This window comes from Agelaius tricolor, unplaced genomic scaffold, assembly GCF_023055355.1.
Source record: "Agelaius tricolor isolate 1412-34295 unplaced genomic scaffold, bAgeTri1.0.p SCAF_4, whole genome shotgun sequence".
NCBI lineage: Eukaryota > Metazoa > Chordata > Aves > Passeriformes > Icteridae > Agelaius > Agelaius tricolor.
The window spans coordinates 34773536-34781364 of NW_027269264.1; the positions used below are offsets into that span (position 1 = coordinate 34773536).

The 7829-nt window shown below is 42.5% G+C and overlaps 1 non-coding gene across 1 annotated transcript; it reads right to left on the reverse strand.

The window, feature by feature from the left end:
• Positions 1-875: 875 nt before the first annotated feature.
• Positions 876-1004, reverse strand: LOC139589539 (small nucleolar RNA SNORA47). Its single transcript, XR_011679045.1, has one exon. It is a non-coding gene; the product is annotated as a small nucleolar RNA SNORA47 (small nucleolar RNA).
• Between the last annotated feature and the right edge of the window lie 6825 nt (positions 1005-7829).

Here is a 7829-nt window from a genome sequence, read left to right on the forward strand (position 1 = left end):
ACTCTTCTGCAGACAGAGGTGAAGATAAAATTATCTGCACTCAGTGCATGGAGCAGCATAACTAAAATGAGGTTGCTGTTTGCCTTTGTAAGCAGTTAGTTTTCTACTGATTTAGTGACAGACATGTATTATTGCTTTTGCAATAATATACAAGTATTGCCATATTATGTACTTTGCTGTTGCATTCCTTTTTATTGGCAACTTCACCTTTTCAGAGGCTTTTTATACCTGTGGAAAAAATGTTCTGTAAGTTCTGGTCTGTAGTTGTTAAGTTTTAGATCACCATTTATCTAAAAGCCTCTTCCTGCCAGCAGAAGGAAAAAGCCCCTGTATGCTAAAATAATGTTTTTACCTTTTTTTCTTTTTAGTTCTGTAGTCTTCAAAGTAAATCAAACTATAAACCTTAATGTGGTGTGAGTAGGAACCATAACTTCCCCTCTCCCCAGTTATTCAAGTGTAACAGCTCTAAGAACAGTAAATCAACAAGTTTGCATTTCATGAAGCTTTTGAAGTAAGACATCATTTGCTTTCTGTGAGAGGCATGGTCTCACGCAGTCAAGACTGACTGCTTTCAGTACTGCAGCTTCCTCTTTCAGCAGTTCCATATAAAGGGCTGAAGCTTAGTCTTGGTTTTCAGTGTTGGTGCGACAAATCCTATTCTCTCTTGATGCTGCCTAGGGAAGTGGAAAAAACACTACCATTAATACACAGATTGTTAACAAAACAACTGGAGGTAAGTTTGAGTAATTGTCATCAAGCAGTTGTGTGCCTTTATTGAGTAGGAAGACTTGTATTGTGCTAAATATGACTTTTCATCCTTCAGTCACCTCTTACAAATGAGGTGAAAACCACCAGTGGTGTGCAAGTCTTATGTGCAAATGCAGTACTGCTTTCCCTCATGTCAGAAGGGGAACATGAGTTGCTATTGCACTATTATAATTTTGGAGGCTATAACCAGTAAGATACAGCATAAAGGTGAACTGTCTTACCTTCTCAGTCCTCCAACCATCCTGTTGCCTTTCCCAGCTTATGACACTTCAAGCTACTTTTTTATACAGCTAAAGTCAAGTTTTAGCAGTTTGCTTTATATATAAATACTGTTAGTGAATACCTATAATCCTAAAGTTCTTAAGAATAAAATTAATCAGTTTATATAAACAGTTTTTTGTAGTCCTCACAGTGAATTTTGTCAACTTAGCAAACATATTTCTGAAATACAAAATAAAGAGTAGTAGGTACATTCTTATATTAAGAGCGGAACCGTCCAGCTGGCACAGAAAAACATGGAGTGCAATCAGTGTTGTGTGCAAGGCCCCGAACTATCTGCACATGAACTGCTTTTACAAAACAAAGTAGGATGAAACAGGAGTGTTTGTTCCAGCAAAGCTGCTGCAGCTGGTTATGTGAAGGTTGTGTTTAGTGAAAGACTGGGTCTTTCCAGCAGATGAATCCACAGCAGCAGAAGAGAGGTCAAAACCAGCATCTTAGTTACCGAGAAGACGTACTGAAAAGTGCATTCCAGTGGATTTTTTTCTGTGTGATCTTTTTCCAAATGCTCTGATCTCTAAACGTGGGAATTTTTTTCTCAGCGAGTTTCTGATTTCTAAAGGGGTTTCATCTGCACCTTATTTTAATCCAGCACTGCTTCTCTGCTGATGAACGTACCTGCATATGGCTTTACAGCAGCAGTGATCCTGTTCAGCCCTTCAGCGCACCGGGGCACCATCCGCTCTTCTCCGTCTGTGCCCAAGCATCCTGGTGTCATTTCAGCGCTGCAAACAGGACACATGCTGCCGCTCCTGCAGCTCTTCGTTAATAGGGCAAGGGAAGAAACGCGGCTGACGGCCTGGTTTCCCGCGCTGTGCCCGGGAGGCCGCCCAGTAGCAGCGCCCAGCAGCGCCTCCCGCTGCAGGGGCCGGCCCGCGCCGCCCGCCAGCCTCCTCCCCGCCGCCATCTTGTCTGCCCTCACGGCGCGGGGCAAGAGGGGAGCGGGGCCCGGCGCGGCGTCGGCCGGCACCGCGCCGCCCGCGGCTTCCCCCGCCGGGCAGGGCAGAGGCACGACGCCGGCACGGGCCTCCAGCTGCCCGCTGGTATGCTGCTCTGCAGCTCAGGAGCAGCGAAGGGAGTAGGGAATGCATCACATTACCAAAAGACAGGTAGACAAACGAAAACGGGAGCTGTCGATAGTAGTTTAAAAGTACACTTACATTACTTTTTTAACATTTAGACTTAGAAATGATCCTAAGAATGAATGAGTGGTGTCTCAGGAGTGATCTTGAGAAAGATGCCAGGAAGAGCTAGCGTGGCCCACCAAGGGAGTCAGCAGAGCACCTCATTCACACAGAGCTGACTCCTAAATTGAATCTGTCATGCCCTGCCTCTGTGTTGTAAAAAGCCTTACAGCCCCTGCTACCCAGCGCCTCTGTTCATATTCCTTCCCTTTTCTGTCCAAGGACAATGATGTTGCCTTGATAGTCTTCAGACAAGCCTGGTTCCTGCTGCAGGTGGTGTGCTTTGGCCAAACCTCAACTGCTGTACTTCGTGGGACTGGAAAATTCACAGGTTGTCGAGCTAGAATGTGTAGCAGTCTGAGTCCTGCACAATAACCTGTTCACCTCCAGCATTTTCCTCCTTCAGTCCTTTATTTCTTCCTTTATTGCTTCCTCTAGCTTATTTTTTTCTCTAGATCATCAGATTTCTTGATTTAGCTGCTTTCTACACATAAAAAACAAGATGCTGAGTAAGTAAAACTGTGATATTTGAGTTACCACCATCAGATTGCTTGCTGGGCTTGTTTTTTCAGCATCTTATCCTCTTTACTCAGCCTGTACCACCACCAGGCAGGAATAAAGTGCCCAGTGATGTTGAGTAAGGCTTATTGTGAATCAAAATTACAGTTTCTGTTCTGTAAGTTCCTTGGCAAATCCTTAATCATTCTGTTTGATTCTTCAACTATGCACTAGAAATAAGACTATTTTTTCCCTTTTTAGAGGTATTCAAAAAGCAACCATTTCTATGTGGCCCTGCTTGAGCAGGGAGTTGGAAAAGAAAACCACCGGATGTTCTTTCCAACCTCAGCTACTTTGCAACTCTGTGATTACCACAGAAGGTACAGTCAAGAACTGATTGGCTTTTGGATATAGCTGGGGTAGAGGATGTAGGCATATTAGGCAAGCAGAAGAAAGTATTGAACTCACATTAGTAAGAAAACCAGCAAAGAGCCTAAGGAGAATTGGCAGTTGAAGTCCTTCCAGTGAGGAAAAATCTGCTGACCACTCTACCTTTCAGCAGTTGTCTTTGAAGCTGGGATTCATGATTCTACAGAGGTTAAATCGCAAGAACAATAAGCATGTGATGAGTCTGAATGGTAAAGATTAATGGTAAAGATTAAACCAGAGTTTTGGAGATGGCTTGGCAGGCTGGCAAGTCCAGCATTCTTCTACTGAGCATAGCAGAGAAGCATAGGTTAAAAAAAAAAGAAGGTGATACAATCAGTAAGTGGCACGGCAGTTGACCATTTCAGGTTTTTTTATGTTGTCACGTGTTTTTTAAAGAGCCATTGTCTGTTGTGTAACGTTATGCAAATTTATGGTGACCCCAAAGATTTGCTTAGAGGCAGGTCTGCATACAACTGTGTTAATAGATATAATGTAATGTAGGTGCACTCATCCTTCCTGAAGACAGTGGCAGGAAAAACCCCGCTGAGGCATATCTGGGGTGTATTTTCTGTTTGGGAGTCTTTCTGAGAGACTTTCTGGCCTTTGTTGACCAAGAGGTTTGGGGTTTATTGATTGTGATTGATACAAAAGAGCAGAGCTTCTGTCTGGGTGTGTTACTTGGCCATGAGCAGTTGTTACCTACTACAGAGTCAATGTGATGTGAACATGGTTACTAGGGGGCCACTAGAAGTGGGCTTCTTCTCTTTGTTCAGGTTGGGCACAACATAACTGGATGGACAAGTCCCCTGTCCAACAGTTCAGAGCTTTTTAAAGCACTTGGAGAAGGAGGATATAACCGAGATGTTCTTGAAAAGAACACTTTTTTAATGCAGTTGTTCCATTTTACATTTTATCATATAAATACTTCATTTGAGACTTCTACCTTTATATAATAAACACTTGACTTGGAAATTGCTCACAGTACAAAAGCTCCCTAAAATAACTTTACCCACTGTTTGTCTTTAGTGTATTTAAAGAAGGATATATCTTCTGATGAATTTGCAATATGTGGGGCTTCATTACAAACTTAGATAGTTTTTGTATGCTTTGACTGATCGGGAAATACATATGAAAGATGGATGTGACTTTCAGCTTTACCTGTTTTCCCTCATGTCTGTACATGTGGCACCCTGCAGACATCCTCCCATTAGGGTGATGATTGAAGTCTGCACCTTGCTTGCTCAAATGCCCATTTCCGTTGAATTTTGCCAGAGCCAGAGTTGAGTGAAAACTGAATGTGGTTTTAATGCTTGTAACCTTTCACGCTTTGGAAGTGTGAACAAGCTGCTACATTCCTTCTTCCTCAGGTCTTCTGCAAAATCCATGTCTGTTTATTTGGAGTTATTTGAGTGATGGTGAAGCATTACAAAAATATTTAAACAACTGTCTACAACATTGACATGATGCTCACTTCTTTCCTCACTGTCCTGTGACTTGCATTCAGTATTTTCTTTCCCCTAGACACTGCTGACACCTGGCTACGGTAATATGCCAATTCCCAGTATCCACCATTAAAACTAATGAACTGTTGAAGCCTAGATAAATCACTTCAGTCATTACAAATAAAGATTAAAAAGGCTTAACTGAGTGTAAGGCTCATTTTTAAAATGCTGCAGTAGATGTGTTATCAGGAGACCTTTAAGTGGAGATCTCAGTATACTTCAAAGGCTTCCTGTAACAGCTGGCAGGATTATTAATAGCTGCCACTGCTGATTTAGGTAAAGAGTATGTTTTCTTGGGGGATTTTAACTAACAAGTCATGTCATTTTGTTCGCCATAGTTTTTATTTGTTTTGCTTTGAAAGAAACAAGTTTCTGTTCACTAGACAGTGTGCCTGGGTTTGACAGCTCAAAAGAGAAACCTACAGATTCTGGAAGGTAAAGATAGGACCCTCAACTGGGATTTCACCCTGACTTCAGTGAGTGCACACTGGCTGCCATCACCTAATGATCTGACTGCTGAAGCTCATAGGCCAGTTTTACTAAGTAGATAACGGCTTGGACGCTGGTACAGAACTCTGCACACACGTACACCTGCCCCAGCTCTTCAGGCTGCAGGAGAAATCAAAATGGTTGTGTCAGGTTTTGCAGGAGCAAGGTAGTGGTTGGATGCTGGCTTGATGCCAAGCACCCACCAAAGCCACACTCTCACTCCCTTCTGCCAGTGGACAGGAGAGAGAAAATACAACAAAGCGTTCATGGATTGAGATAAGGAGAAGTCACTCGCCAAATACTGTTGCCAGCAGAACAGACTGAACTTCAGGATCTTACTTGAATTGATTACTAAAAAAATCAGAGCAGGATAATGAGGAGTAAGATAAAATCTTAAAAACTCCTTCCCCGCATCCCTTCCTCTTTTCCAAGCTCTACTTCCTACCTGTGCAGGGAGACAGGAAATAAGGGTTACAGCCAGTTCATCACAAGTTGTTCCTGCCACTGCACAAGGAGAGGGGTCCTTCTTCTGCTCCAGTGTGGGGTCCCTCCCTCAGGAGACAGTCCTCCACAAACTTCTCCAATGTGCATCTATACTACAGGCAGTGGTTCTCCATTAACTGCTCCAGCATGAGCCCCTCTTCACAGGGTGCAGTCCTTCAGCCACAGTCTGCTCCAGTGTGGGTCCTCCACAGGGACGCAAGTCCTACCGGGAACCTACTTCAGCTTGACCATCCCTCTCTAGGTTCACGGGTCCCTGCTAGGACTGTGCTCCAAAAAGCTTCACAGGCTCCTTTCAGGTGTTCACCTGCTCGGATGAGGGACCCCTCCTGGGGCTGCAGTGGAAGCTTCTGGCAGTTTCTTACAGCAGGCACCTCTGTCAGCTCCCTTGCTACCAAAATCTGTCCATGCAAACTGAACAGTGTTGGTATAGAAGTCTTCACGCATATACATGTACCCCCACTCTTCAAGCTGGAGGAGAAATTTCACAGAATCACAGAATATTCTGAGCTGGAACGGACCCAAGGATTATCAAGTCCAGCTCTTAAGTGAATGGTCTATATGGGGATCAAATGCACAACTTTGGCATTATTAACATCATGCTCTAATGAACTGAGCTAATCTCATTTTGCGATTTCAAATGGTTATGTCAGACTTTGCAGGAACATGATCCCAAACTGAGAAAATGTGTTCTCATTTTGCAGCACCATCCTCCTGCCAAACTATGTGTGTTACACTACTGCAGTTAGCCAAGGAAGATCTTTCTATTGACATTGATTTAGATCCCCTATGTTTGCTCACCTAAATAAAGCATTTACTGGTTGTTTGTATTCAGCATTTTGTTGAATTGCCAACTATTAGTGCAGTGACAGCTGCACTAATAGTTGGTGTTGTCATAGTGCCAACCAAATTGCAGCAATGTTACAGGTGTCAGGATACTTGCTTATTTTGAAAACACTGTACTTTTCAGATTGTGTAACTTTCTTTTGAATGATTACATGTTTTATATTCTCTATACTGTTAAAAATAGTCTAGAGCCTTGAAATACCTAACTCTTGACAACTGCACTGGCATGATTTTTTTCTACTGGCTTCAGTTGGAGTGACTCAATTGACGTTAGCAGTGGCTTTACAAAGTGTATTTTGGAATCCATAAGGCTCATTTGGAGTAAAAAATCCTTTTATGCAAAGTAAAGATAACAGTCTTCACTTTAGGCTTTCAGAATGGTATTTTTTTACCATACTTGCCACTTGTAAGTTTCTGTTGATTACATAAGAATATGATGTTATTTCATTGATGGTTGCATCTCTTTGTTTATTGGGGGTTTTTTGATGATGACACCTCTTTGAGTTCAGTTCAGTTACTTGGAATTTAAGTTAGAGTTAGTAAGAACAGAAATATGTTCCTAGCCCTAGATCCTCAGAATGCGAGATAGTAACCAAAGTCAAAATATGGCTGAGCTCATTGATACATCACAAAGAAAATCAACATGAGGAGAACATTGTTATCATTGCAGTAAGGCTCTCAAGTGCTTCAGAAATGCGAGAACTATACTTTCCAGTTGTTGACTGCTTTAACACCACTGTCATCTCAATTAAGTTTTTTTGCTTTATCATTTAATGTATAATTATATTGTTGTGCCCTCTGTACTCTCAGAGTCCCTAACTTTTACTGCACAGACCAGAACGTATTTAGCAGGCAAGCAACTGGATCCCATTTTTTGCCTTCAGTCTCTGTTTCTGTTTCAGTCATGTCTCCTATTCATATCTTCTGACCTACAGCAAAAATCTCATGCTTTTCCTTGGATGCACACATTTCATCACTGGGATTCCCATGCTGTCTGGTCTGCACTCTACATCAGCACACTTAAAACCAGTGCATGAACATGAGGCTGAAGAAGCTGCAGAAAGTGGTGGCAGCAATTGAATTAATGATTTTTAGGATTTAAAATATAAGCACATCAGCTACCTACTATTTTCAGGTGATAGAATCATAGGTTCGTAAAATAGTTTGAGTTGGAAAGGACCTTAAAGATCTCCTAGTTGCACACCCTGCCATGGACAAGGAAACCTTCCACTGGACCAGGTTGCTCAAAGCCCCACCCAACCTGGCCTTGAATACTTCCAGGAATGGGGCATCCACAGCTTCCCTGAGCAACTTCTTCCAGTGCCTCAGTGGA